General features: G+C 50.0%; 1 long non-coding RNA gene across 2 annotated transcripts in view; it reads left to right on the forward strand.

Annotated features, from left to right (window-relative positions):
- LOC139802985 (uncharacterized) overlaps positions 1 to 13,711 on the forward strand; it is a 32,709-nt gene that overhangs the window by 9,267 nt on the left and 9,731 nt on the right. The window contains exons 2-4 of one of the 2 annotated variants that reach the window (XR_011728831.1): positions 3,835 to 3,913; positions 4,505 to 4,695; positions 9,942 to 10,050. This is a non-coding gene — a long non-coding RNA (uncharacterized lncRNA). The remainder of the gene's footprint in view (positions 1 to 3,834; positions 3,914 to 4,504; positions 4,696 to 9,941; positions 10,051 to 13,711) is intronic. The other variant, XR_011728832.1, reaches the window with a different exon arrangement.

Raw genomic sequence — 13,711 nt, forward strand, 5'->3', positions numbered from 1 at the left:
TCTCCCATAAAAATGCTGATCCCTCCCCAGTTCTCGAAATTAAGCAAAATATTTTGCTTTGAGATGAAGATATTTCTGCTCTTGGCTCCTTGTTTCCCAAGAGCAGTGAACATGAAGGAAAAAGCGGCCTTACACATTAAAACACTTAAGCAATAATCCGGTTTTCTCTTACACTTTTCCCTCCCGCTGACACTGATGTCACAGCAGCCCTGGGGACATTTTGCAGATCGCAGCCAAAGCAGGGGGTGCTGGTGAGGAGAGGGCCATTGCCAGCGTTTCACTGCTGCCTGTCCTATCCAGCTGAGTATGTCCAGCTTTAGCACAGTGTATTTTCCATCAGTATGAAGGCTTGCAGGGGGGTAAGTTTTGGCAATTAAATTTTGACACACAGCTGTCCCCCTTTTGCAAGAAAAACCCAGCTCAGTAAGACCCTGTCAGGGCTCTCAGCCTGATTCCCATGCAATTAGGCAAAAATTGTTATTCATAGCTTGTATGAACCTGCCAGTTTTGAAGGAAAACTGGGATCATTTCAGAGTGGTGCTCCTCCTAGCTGTGGCTCTCAAGGAAGAAGCTGGCTCTGTGGGATGCCTAAACCTCAGGATGAAAGGTTTCTGCAGCTGGGCAGCAGCAAGCACCCAATGCTGTCTCCTCACAACTTTGCTGCATTCCCCTTTCCCTCAGCACAGGATGGGGAGACAAGAGGGCACACCACTGTGAAACAGCATTTTCATAGGGTAGTGGTTGTTTTCTTGAGCCAAAATGGCAAAAAACCTCATGTCTAAAGATGACAGCCTTAATTTGCAGTGCCATTAACCAGAGACGAAACCCTAGATGGGCTGGGTCTCCTGTGTGCAGCACTCTCACTTCCCATGCTGAAGCTGATCTTTCCCTGATTCTGCCAGATAAAGGCCTTTGCAGGAATATTTCCCTTGCTCAGACCTTGTTTTACTTCACATGGATGTTATTTAGTATATGGGACGAGGAAGTCAATTCTCCCTCTCTGTCACACTGCCATCCATGCAGCTGTAATGTACTGGCTGCCCAGCAAGCTTGTGCCCCCCCATGAATGCCCCCCAGGGCATTCAAATAAGCACAAAGCATGACCCTTGGGAAGCATCCTTTCTCACCAGAAATAAAACTCTCACTTCCAATCTGGATACAGCCTTGAGAGCTCATGGAAATAAGCCCCAGGATCTGACCCAGGAGTAGTGTGGTGAGGCTGGTGTGAGCTTCAGGTGGGCAGAGAGACCAAGACGACCCACAGAACCCTCATAACTACCCATTGCTTGGTCCTGGATGTGGTTACAAACCACATTCCCAATTAAAAGCTTGTCTGGGGGCCCAAAAATGCTGGATGTGGAGGGCAGCCCCCAGTGAGGCAAGGTGGGCTGCAGCACTTGGGCCATGACAGTGGCACTGCTGGGTTTATGGACTTGGACACAAGGCACTTTTTTAAATGAACAGGGTTGCTCTGGGCTTGGAGCAGCCTCCACCTTGGTGAGTGGGGAGCCAGAGGTGAAGGGGCTCACACAACACTTGCTGGCAAGCGGGTGGCAGAGATGAGCTCACAGCCTGCCTGCACCTCACAATCCAGCAGGGGTCAGAGCACGGTAGGAAAAAATCCTGCAATAGGCAAAGCATCTCCCGTTTGCCCCTAAGCTCCGGCTCTTCCTGTGCTGATAACGAGCCCAGTAAATCTCCCTAAAGCAGTGAGACATTTTTTCCCCTCACTCCTGCCCTCACAGCAGTGTCTCCATGTCAGGGACAGGCTGCTGGAGCTGTGATGGACTGCCTTCCTCACCCCTCTGCATGGAAATACTCCAAAGCAGTGCAGCTCCCCGAGCACCCCAGCAGGCCCTGGCAGCTCCTGAGCCCTGCCCTGCAGAATCAGAAGGCAGCTAAGGGACAGCAGGAGCTGTCTCCTCTCTAATTGTCCACCCAGAGCCTTATGCCCAAGCCACTTACTGATATCTTGGGCCATCACAGCTGGTCCCAGACTGACTCAGGTGAGATGGAGACTGATACAGCCCCTCAGCTGCTGTTAACAGGGATGTAGTGCAAGAGCAAAGGAGGAAAGCCTGAAGTATATATGTCCAAAGCCTCCTTTGCTTTAGTGCTTTGGCTGATCTGGGGACCTTGGGCAGTTGGCAGGACCCCATCAGTAGGTTGCTGTTCAGCTGGATGAACTGCACTGACCTGGGAGAGCTTAAGCCCACTCCAGCCCAGGTGAGCTCTGAAAAAGCAGGTCTGTGTGTGCTCAGTGGCAGGATGGGGTTTTCTCAAATCTGGAGTCATGGTGGGACCACAAAACTAAACATTTCCCATGCTGGAGATGGAAACAACACTGCCTCCTGATTGCTCTCTCATGGATGACAAGGAGCCAGGACCTCAGCCAGGCCCCTGCCCCACAAAAAATGCCACCATGCCACAGTTGGGCTGCTGCCTTGTCAGGACCTTCCTCCCTCCTGCACCACCAAACACTGTTGGTTTCCCTCTTCCTCTCCCAGATCCCTCATAAACTTCCCTTTGCCGTCTCCACCAGCGCCATGTTCCCATTTAAGCCCTGTAGGCTGATTGCATCTGTCAGTGTCACTGTCTGGGGCTGGAATGTGTCACCCTGCTCTAGTGGAGCCATTTATTTAGCCATAGCAGAGCATTTTAGGACAAAGTACTGGCTTAGATCACAGTGGGACAGATTTCTTGCAGTGGCGAGCACCAATCCATCTCAGGCAGCAGGAGGAAAGCGCCACTGCTGGATTCTTTCCTATTTATTTTTCCTAAACAGAGGGCTGAGAAGTGGGAGAGTTGCCTACCAGCAGGATCCTGCACTTTGCTGGTGTGTCCTAAGGAAAGGAAACTTGCTCTAAAAAGTGTCCAAAACCCTTGGGTGTGGAGCAGACATTTTTTAACACCCTCCCTGACGTGTCTCACTGCTTCCATAAGGACTCTCAGGGTGCTGTGCTGGTGGCAGGGGTGGCCCCACAGCTGGATATGCTACAGGGACTCTGAACCTCAGTGTGATGGCAAGGCCTGGAGTTTTGGGGATCTGGAAGTGGTGGAAGAAGCACATAGAAACATGTCCCAGCACAGCCTGGCATTTCTGCAGCAGTGTGGGCAGGGAAGCACTGGCAGTGATGGTGTGACAGTAGGGATCAGCCAGCTATGATTTACCTCTGCCTACGTCATGCACAGCAGGTCCCTGATGCAAGGGGAGGGGGTCTCTTGTAGATATGAGATGTAATATTCAGGAATTCAGGGTTAAAACATAAAATAAAACTAGGCACTTGCTGTCATTACCTGTGCAAGCATTCAAAACCTCAAGTGCTGGGAATACTTTGTCCTCACCAAGGCATCCCCTGTCTCTGCCTGGCAGGGATGTGTGTTAGGGGGACAAAGTGATGGAGTTGAGAAGCCAAAAGAAGAGCTGGGCACCACGAGGACAGACACTTCTGCACTGGCTGTGCAGCAGGAGGGAGTTGTCCTCCGTGTAGCAATGAAGGACTCAGCTGCCTTCCTTTGGGATACGTATCCTCGGTACTATGCCACTGGTAACAGGTTTCCAGTTGTTTTTTTTTCCCAGCTACCTGTGCTGGTGTCCTCCAGGGGGACTCAAATGTGCTGGGAAGTGCCTTTCCTCAGGGTGCTGCCCGGTGACCTGCATATGGTAGGGGTGGAAGAGACAGTCAGTCTGTAATGCTTTGTTTATAAGAACATATTTGCAGTGATTGATGTCCGAGCTGGGGAAGTATGCTTGCAAGTGAGACTTTAAAACATGAATCAAACAATGTTTGGAATACGTACGCTGCTCTGTCAAACATTTCTCGACGTTTGGAGTCTGCAGAGCCTGCGTGTCCAGAGGTACCAGTGCCTGTGCAGAGGTGTCTGGAGGGAAGGCGTCCACCCCGCTGCTAGGGTGAGCGTGGACATCCTTCAGCCTTGGCATCCTTCAACCCTGGCATCACTTCTCCACACTGAGAGCCTGCTGGGGATGGTTTGGGGTTTACACCCGTGGCTGCTCCAGCAAGGGATGCATGGGGAGGTGTCCTTTTAAGCCCTGTCTGTCACGGGACATTCCTTTACTCGATGGTTCTTACTGCCAAATCGTCCCCCGGGGCTGCAAAGGAATGAAAGCAGCCCTGGAGGACAGAGTCAGCTTTCAAGCTTCCTTCCCCTTCAGATAACCCGTTTGCCCGTGGAGAGAAGAAAGGTCTGGAAGGGGTGGGCTGTATCCAGATGTTCACTAAGTGCATTAAGACCCTCAGCCAGAGGAGCACATGCTTCAGGTTAAGCCTCTGAGCAGTCCCAGCTGCAGCAGTATTAATGAAGTCTTCAGCTAATCGCTTGCTGAATGCTCTCCCTGATAAGGGTCGGGGTGGTTTATAAGGGACAGGGAATCTTCTCAGGGTTTCTCTCCCAGCTCTCTGCCTGCTGCTGCTGCTCATGGGGACAATAGGTCTGCGTGTCTCATTCCTCAACACAGCCATTATTTATTTATGTCCTGCAGGAACACCAAGAAAACCATTAGAAAGATACTCTTCATCAATGGACACCAGCAGAACTTCTGTTCCTCCAGGCAAGAACACCACCCGTGCATGGAAAAGGCACCGGGTGAGCAGATCCCCTTCTCTCCCAGGGCTGCTTTTGTTGCCTCTTGGCACAAGGGAGATTTATTCACTCCACCGATATTTTTAAAAGGTATTTTCTTTATAGCTGGGCTTCTCCTACTTAGGCAAGGTTAGGAGATCATATTTCATGACTTCTTGTGGATCCCCTTTCTGAAGCAATAATGAACTATGGATGAGTGACCACAGTAATCCAGTCTGTGCAGGAGCTCGTTAATGTTGCCAGGTCTGTTATAATAACCAGCTACATCTGATCAGTTTACTTCTTTAAATCACTTATTCCATTGGCATGTGAGAGGCAGCTCTTCTCCTGGCACAGGCAGCAGGAGCTTTGTTCTGGGTTCAAAGAGTGCCAGGGTGTTGCCTTATGCACACTGGTAATGAGGCACAATTTGATTATTCAAGTCACAGAACAGCCACAGGATTTCCCTTTGCTGCTTTGGTCACTCCACCCCCACCCAGAGCAGGCAGTCTTGTATCCCACTGGAGGGGAGTGACTGGTGCAAAGAAATGATCCACCCATTTCCAGGTTAGAAATAGAGATTTTGGGAGAGGGCTGGTGAGCAGCTGCCTTGGGTCCACATCCAGCCCAGACCAGGCTGAACACCAGGGCAGCTGAACAGTGGGAGAAGCCAATGCTTCCAGCTTGGTGTTCTGCAGAGCTTTGGCAGCTGCCTGGCTCCATCCTGCCCTGTCCCACACTCACCACCCTAACAAGCCTGTGGCACCCACTGTGGCACTGTGCCCTCCCCAAGTTGCTGGACCCACAGCCCCAGAGCTGTGGGATGGAGCCCAACTCAGCACATGGGCAAAATGGAACCCAGCACCCTGGTAAAACTCCTGCCCCACACAGAGGTGGTCATCCAGCCTCTGGCTGTATCTCTTCCTTATTGAAAGCAGAAGCAGGCAGCCTTGCAAATATCCAGAGAGGGGGGAAAAAAAAAAAAAGCCAGATCCATTTGCAAAAACACAGGCAGAAATATTTCTTTGTCTTGGGAAGTGTCAGCAAAAGAAATTCCCTTTGAGGATAGGTTTGTGTTTGCAAGACTTCAAACCCCTCATCTGGAAAATAACAGCTTCTGTCTAAGGGAATCAGGCCCGTAAGGTACTGGCCAAGCCTGGAGTATTAGACATTAGGACAGTAATTAGGGCTCTGCTGCTGATAAGGGTGCAGACCTCAGCCACCTCCTGCTCTGCTCATGCCAGAGGAGTGAGTGTGCAGTTTGCAGGGCTCCCAGCAGCACAGAGGCACCACTGGGTGTAAACAACCTGGGGTCTGGCTGGGCCAGGGCTCTCCATCACCTCCGTGGTAGCCAGGGCTGGCAGGAGGAGAACCACTGTGCCTGGAGCCTGGCACCCCATGTTCAGCAAAAGGGGGATGTGCTCAGCAATTGTGGCCAACAGGCCCCCACTGGCAGCATAACATCAAACCTGATTTAGTATATAGGGGGGGGAAAAAAAAGAGAGGAAAAAAATGAGATCTTTTTTCTCATTTTGCCTGCCTGTGTCATGCCAAAACCTGGCAGCTCCCAGTCTGCAATGGCTCTGCCATAAGATACCAGCTCCTCCTGCCAGCATGTGTGTTCCTTATGTGCAGGCACACCCAAACACGTTCAGGACCAAAAAAGGCTGCTTTACAGCCCAGTAAAAACTAAGAGTCTGCCTTTACTGTCTTCTGAGTCTAGTGGCAGGGAGCCCTGGGTCTGGCAAAGGGGCTGGTGTCAGCACCCTGCAGCCCCAGACTGCAGAAGAGGAGGTTGATGCACAGGTCTGCAGGCAAAGGTTGGCCACCAGGGACTTCTGATCATCTCATTAGCTCACAAGAATGGCAGAATATAATTGCTCATTATTCAATGCAGTCCATCTGTGTGGGATTTTCTCAATAATAAGTGCATACGGCCTGGTTTTAATGTTTTTCAACGTTTTTTAAACTGAAACATTTCCTAGTGTTGAAGTCCGGGCAGAAATCAGTTCCAGCCCTGGGGGCAATGAGGGGATTTGGAGACACAAGTCTCAGGTTGACTTTTTAACAGGGTTCGTACACACTATCCTGCCTGTAATGCTCCTGTAATTGATGCTTTTGAATACTCCAAGGAGGCTGAGGTCCTCTGAGGCTTTGCAAGTATGTTTTACAGTATTTTCTGATGTGAAACATAAAAAAAAAAAACAACCCTAATCGCAAGTCAGGCAAACCAAGCTCCTGAGACCAACTTAGAATTATTTACACATGCACACACCCCTTTTTAAGTGATCGTATTTAAAGCTTTTAAAAATGTTTTGTGGTTGGTTATTTTTATTTTTTTTTAACAAATGCTGATTTTTTGTGCAGTCACAGGACTCCCCTCAGCAGGCTGCAGGGAGGGCAGGATGCTCTGGCTGAGGCTGGGCTGTGCTCTCCTGCAGAAGGGAGAAAAGCAGGAGCTGATTTGTTGCATTTCTCTGCAAGATACAGTTTGAGATTTAATCCTGACCAAGCAGCAAGTGTCTGTTGGGAGTTCTGGTTGTTGGAATGGATGAAGCAAGTGGCTCGATCCTTTCCCAACTCTCCCAGTCTGTGAAAGCCAAGCAGGTAACTGAAGTGATTTCCCTGGGATAAGGGAACTTCTCAGGCATCTTGCAAGCACATGCACACACTCTCTAAAGCCAGCACTATTAAATTGCCACTCTGACCACTGCCAAAATTCTCACCAATTGATTTCCTTGTGTGGTGGAACATTAGGCATTTATCAAGGGTTTGTTCTGCTGCCCTCCCCCCACCAAGAAAGTGTGGAAGGGCTGCAGACCCTGCTAGCTCCATGGCTCGCCCCCTCCCCAGCAGCACCAGCCCTTATCCTGTCTGCTGACTGTGGAGGGGATGAGAAATAACCCTCCTAATCCCTTATCAGGTTTGTACTCTTAATCCCTTTTAAGTGGCACTGTGTTAACTGGCTCCCTTTCCAGGGCCATTGCTCAGGTGGGAGTGATGCACCTCACCAGAGCCATGGTGTCTCCTCCAGGACTGTGCCTGGACCACATTGAGAGGCTGCAGTAGCCCCAGTAGCACCTGGCCACAGCCCTCTTGTCCTGTTTTTTCTGCCTGGAGCTGCCTCCACAAGACAAAGCAGACCCTGTCCTCCCTGTCCTCCCCATCCCAGGCTCCCACAGGCACAGCAGCACCCATCCCAAGGACCCCCAGATGATGTGGGCCCAGCAGTGCAGCCAGGGGATGCTTTGGAGAGGGGTTTTTTCTGGGCCACCTTTGAAAATCTTGAACAGCACAGGAGTCTGAGTCTGGCCCAGAGCATTTCAAATATTCCCTGACATGTGCAGGAGCACTGAGCTTGCCTTAAGTGGGCAAGGGATTTAGTAATTGCAGCCTCTGTTGTCCTGCCAAGGGCACAGGAGCTCAGCTCTGGCTGCCACAAAATACTTGTCAGAGGCTGATTATTCTCCAGCTTTTTGTTGTTGTTGTTGTTGTTGCTGATGGATGAGGACAGTTTGGGCCATGGAAAGGGTGGTAGGGTTTTTTTCCTTGTGTGGCTTTGCCACAGTGGAGGACTCAGGGCAGGATGATCCATCTCAGAAAGCGGGTGACATGCTGTAAATGGGGTGACATATGCTGGGAAAGGTGTGATGCATGCCAGGAGGGGAGTGACACGCTGAGAATGGGGTGAGACATATCAGGATGGAGGTGGCACACATGCTGGCAAGAGCATGACACACATCAGGAACAGGTGGTGCTTGTTGAAAAGGGGGTGACAGACATTGAGAAGGGGATGACCCAGTGTGAAAAGAGTGACAAATGCCAGGAAGGGAGTGACCCCCACCAGGACAGGACCACATGTCCCAACCCAGCAGCTGGTGATGGCACAAGGCAGCCAGAACAGATCCTGCATTTTCAGGCCACCTCAGCCATCACACGTGTGCCTGGACGTGGGACACTCGCACCCCAGAACAGTACCCACCAGCAATGTGCACCAGCCACTGGCACTCCAGTTTTGGCCGATGTCCTTTCACAGTGTATTACACAAATACTATAAAAAACTCGTCCTTGGACTTCAAACATGCCACTTGAGATGTATGGTGGGAGATTACAAAGTTTGTTAAAGATCAGGTCTTCAATCATCCGGGTAGCTTCGAAGCTGCTCATGAAAATGCAGATCAATGCTTCAATTTTATGGGAGGCCTGTCCCATGTGACCAGACTCAAATCCCTTATTTTATGGCTTGCTTATACAGTCCTGGTGAAAAACGGTTTACATTTTGGGCCCCGGGAGCTCTCCTAAATCAGCTGCCAGGTTTTTGCAGCTGGTAGTAAAGGGAAGCGCTGTCATCGGGCTGCCCGGAGGTGAACAAATGAGCAGCCAGGCACGGGACTGACGGCTCTGCCCGAACCCTGCGCCAGCTCCCCGGCTGCTGCTGCAGAGAGGGGACACCGCTCCAGGGAGGGGACACAGCCTACAGCACTCTGGGCACGCCCCCAGCAGCGCCGGACCCACGGGAGCATCTTCCTTCAGGAGACCCCAAAGCTTTGGGGCTTCGGAGGGACGTGGATGAAAGGGTTAAGCCAGGCTGAATGGCTGCAGAGGAGAGGGATGCTAATCCCCCGGCCCTGGCCGGCGCTAATTATTTGCTGATTCAGCTGCCGAGCTGAGCCCAGCCCCTTGGCCTCTGCCTGCTATCAGCACTGGGGATGCTCAGGGCTCTGCTGGGGATGCTTGGGGTTCTGCATCATCTGTTTTTTCTCGAGAGGCAGAGCTGAGCTCAGTGCCTAAGCCCTAGTTGTTATTACCACCTTGAGAGCAGCACTATGTGGTGAGCAGGTTCTGCAGGGAAACTGAGGCACAGGTTATTCCTGGGCAGCCCCAGGTTGTGGTTTTATCTTTTCTCATCTTCCCACTGTGTTTCACTCCTTCCCTTAGCTGGCAAACTTGAGGAAAGGTGCTGAGGCACTGCCTGGGCTCATTCCCTTGGGGTGGCTCTGAGCCCCTGCAAGAACCAGAGCTGCCATCTGCTGTGGTGGCACAGGGACCTGAGGGGACATGCTGAAGAGGAGAGCTCAGCAGTACACTCTTACATCTGCTGACTGCAATGCCTCCCCTCCTTTAATGAGCACAACAAGGTTCCAGTGTTTCCTGGCAGCAAAGCTGCAGGAGGTTACCACTAATGAAGTCCCCTCCCAAGTCCATAAACCCCCGGGGTTCATTCAGCTGCCACTTCACCTGGGCACCTTCAGCACTGAGTTATGGGCAGGCCACTAAGCAGAGCTCAGTTGGTAGCAGGACGTGGCTCTAACTCCTGCCTGTACAAACCTCTCCTCACCCTGGCTCCTTCCCTACAGTGTTGTGACAGAAAGCAGCTGCTTTGTTGGAGGAAAGACCTTGGAGCTGTGGCCCGTGGAGGTGGAATGAGCCTGAAGGACGGAGGTGGAAGGAGCATAAAGGATGAAGGTGAGTGCACTGATGGGATGATGATCCCAAGAGAAATCAAAGCAATGGTTGGATGTGCTGGTGTGGAGGGGGAGGATGGCTGAGCCCATGGGGCATGCAGATTTTCCTTCCATTGCTTCCTGCTAAGGATGCTGGCATGGGAGCAGACAGACCCACAGGGAGGTCTTGACCTTCTCCCTGTCTCTCCTGCATGAAGAGGTTTTCTCCTTGTGAGGTTACCAGAGGTTTTCCCCCAAAGGAGCCATTTCCCTGGTCTGGGAGCTGGAACTGCAATAGTGGAGAATGTGTTGCCTCCACCATGCCCTGAAGTGGAGAACACAGCTGCTGCTTCACATACAGGTGTCTTGCAGTGATGGGATGGGTCTGAAATCCAGCTGGGAACTCCAGCTGGAGTTCCTTCAGCTCCTTCCCAAGGGAACTTCTGTGGCACCCAGGCAGCACCCCAAGAAAATGCAGCTTCTCTCACTGAGGCACCCAAAACAAGATAAAAGCAGGGTTCCCTGTCCTGCACTCTGGAAATAGGCAGGGCAAGGCTTCAGTAAAATGCCAGTCAATCTCATCCCACCCTTATTAAAAAAAATCAGAATTTCCATCTCCAGTAAAGCAGTCAGCATTCTCCCACTTCCAGCTACTTAGGAGGTGCTGAGGGTTTTATTTCCCTGTTGCAAATGGGTAGATGGGTACCTTCATAAAGGGAAAAAAGAAAAGAAAAACAAAAAAATGCTACATTCATCTTGCTTTGAAAATGCTGTAAATAAATCAATTCACTCCCTGGGATAAGCTCTGCCTTCTCTTTGTGGTTGACTCCTGACAGTGCTAATTGGAGCCAATAGGCACATCATGAGGGGAGCAGCCCCTTTTACAGGCAACACTTTAGCCTGGTGAGCATGTTTACAGCCTTATTTCAAAGCCTTAAGGAGGAGAGTTCTGTCATAAATGCTGGCAGCTTTCATTGAGCAAACAGTGCTCCTAGAATATTTAAAAAAAAAAACCAAAAAAAAACCAGCATTTGGGTGGAAAAATATAGAAAACACATGTGCTTCCATGCAAACTCTGCTGCTGCTCAGAGTTGTATTTGTAGCAATGTGCCCCTGCTGGGGATGGCTCTGTCAGGTGATGAACACCTCTGACAGGGCTGGGTGACCAGGACATGAGGGCACTAAGAGATCTGAGTAGCCCTGAGGACCTCCTGGACCCCCCAACCCTGCCCATATGACCTCAGTGCAGGGCCCAAGAAAATATTCCCTATACTGTGCTTCTCCTAAAAAGAGCCCTTCAGCTTCTTGGTTGCTCAGTGACAGTGATTTAGAAAGCCACATTTTTCAGTCAATGAAAGAGTTTAGTGTTTGTTTGTTGTTTGTTTGGGTTGGGTTTTTTTAAGGAAAAAATCTTGGGTAAACTATAGAAGTTAGTAAAGATGGCTTCAGGATTACTTATATCTGAAAGTAAGGAGATTTTTTCTGCATTGAAGATATAAGTAAGGTTTACAGGAAAAGTACTGCACAGGGGCTGGTGAAAGGGTGAAGGAGCCACATGCTGGGTGTGGGATGAAGTGGCCTTGGGCTGGAGCATCAGCAGCAGGACAGGCCACAGCCAACACTTCCCAGTGTTGGACACTGCATCTCTTGCTGCAGTGCTGCCTGCTCAGCACAGCTGCCTTGTCTCTAACACACGGGGATAAACGAAGTGAAAATAATTAGGGATAAATCGGGTCTTCCTTGCACAGACCCCCCTGATGGTGCCCTTTGCCAGCCACTCTCCCCTCCCCACACCCAGTAGCTAAGGATGCTATTTCCCATCCTCTGCTGGGTAGGGAGTAAGGAGGTTGGCAGGACTCCAGTGGGGACACGGTGCTGCCACAAGCCTTCCCCCAAAGATGAATGGCTGCCAGTTTTCTTAATCCAGCCACTTCAGAGAAATTGTTTGTTCTCATCCTGTTTGAAACAGCTTCAAAGTGGCTCCAGTCTAGACTGTGCCAAGATAAATTACAAACCCAAAAAGCTGATATAAACCATAGGGGAAAGAGTCATTTGCTCTAATGTAATTAAAACAAGATATCATAATGTATGTGAGTATGTATAGGTGCAGGCACGCTCTCTCCTGGCAGAGCAGCAGAGAAAAAGCAGGATGCTGCCAGGCATCTCCCAACAAAACCTAAACCACCTCCACGGGGGTGGGGGCTTCTGCCCACTTTTAAGAGATGTAGAGCAGGGAGGCCCCGCCCCCGGCACCTGCTGACCAATCAGAGTGTGGGAGGCAGTTTTGGGATCACCTCCTCTGGTATAAAAGGTGAAGGGGTGAACCCTGCTGCAGAGGGTTTGTGTTTGGGGCTGGTGTCTGAGCTCATTGCTGGAAGAAAAGAGGATGCTGGAAGGGCAGCAGTGTGGCAAGGGATGCCCTTGTGAGATAGGAAGGGAAAGGCAAGAAGAGGTCTTCCCTAATGCAAAGGATGAAGTAGGGAATGTGGGTCTTCAAACATCAGGATGCCTTTCATCAGTATACACCTGATGGGACCCCTCCTTCCCACTTCCTATCAGGGCAGCTGAGGAAAAAGACTTTTTTTTTTTATTTTTTTTTTTTAAGCACTTCTTCCTTCACCTGGAATAGAGCTTATTTGGGATAAAACAAGTAAAAAAAAAAAAAAAGTCCTCCTTCCAGTTTTAATTAAATTAAATACAACTAGAGTGAGATAGTTTGGGATACTCTTACCCCTTAAGTCCCCTCTCATTACTAAAAATGAGAAGGGAGAGGAAGAAAACAGAACAGGCTCTTAAACTGGAGGGAAAGGAAATGTCATCAAATTAATATAACAATTCTCATTTGCAATTATTTTGTTGACACATAAGAATACTTGTATAAATTTAAGAGACTTTTTGAAAAAGTCAATAATCAGTAATTTTCAACATGATTTGACATACAGACAAAATTCAATAAGATTGAATATTATGAAGACAAAAAGAGACAGTTACCAGCAAAGCTCTGTGTAATTTTGTTTCAATAACATTATTACACTAGAAAATTAATCCATGTGTATGTACAGTTGGAAGTTGTGTACAAACATGTGTATGTATTGATGTTTGAGTGTACACACACATTATCCCACACACCCTGCACTCCTGTTCTGCCCAAGGCCACTGCCGTGGGGCTGCTCTGTCTTTAACTCCTTGGGATCTCCTTTCCGGTTCTCTCTCTCCCTGAGAGAGAGCAACAGTGAAACATTTTCACCCCTGGGTTAACCATAACACAATTCTTCTTCATTTAGTCCCGAAGCTCCTTTTCCGCTGGTGCTGCCAGACGCTGGCCCCAGAGTCACAGTGGCAATAGGGATGGAGTGAACACCCGTGACACCCCGATGCCGTGTCCGAGGCACGCGTGTGGAGTTTCAGCTCATGCCACAAGAGGTCTCACGGATTTCATCGGGACAATCAGAGGAATAAAATCCTGGTTAATGCGAGCAGAGGTAAAGCCCGTGGGACCTCTCCGAGGCAGGTGGAGCATGGCTGTGTCTGGGCTCTTAATTTTCTCGGGAACAACCCTAAATCTGCTGCCTGACAGCCCCCCAGCTGATCTCCAAAGCTGCTTTGTGCCTGGAGAGGCGGCTGCAGGTGAAAAGCAAATGGCCTTCATCACTCCCATATATTTTTTATACATTCTTTGGGAG

The sequence above is a fragment of the Heliangelus exortis genome, chromosome 15 (genome assembly GCF_036169615.1).
Source record: "Heliangelus exortis chromosome 15, bHelExo1.hap1, whole genome shotgun sequence".
Taxonomy (NCBI): domain Eukaryota; kingdom Metazoa; phylum Chordata; class Aves; order Apodiformes; family Trochilidae; genus Heliangelus; species Heliangelus exortis.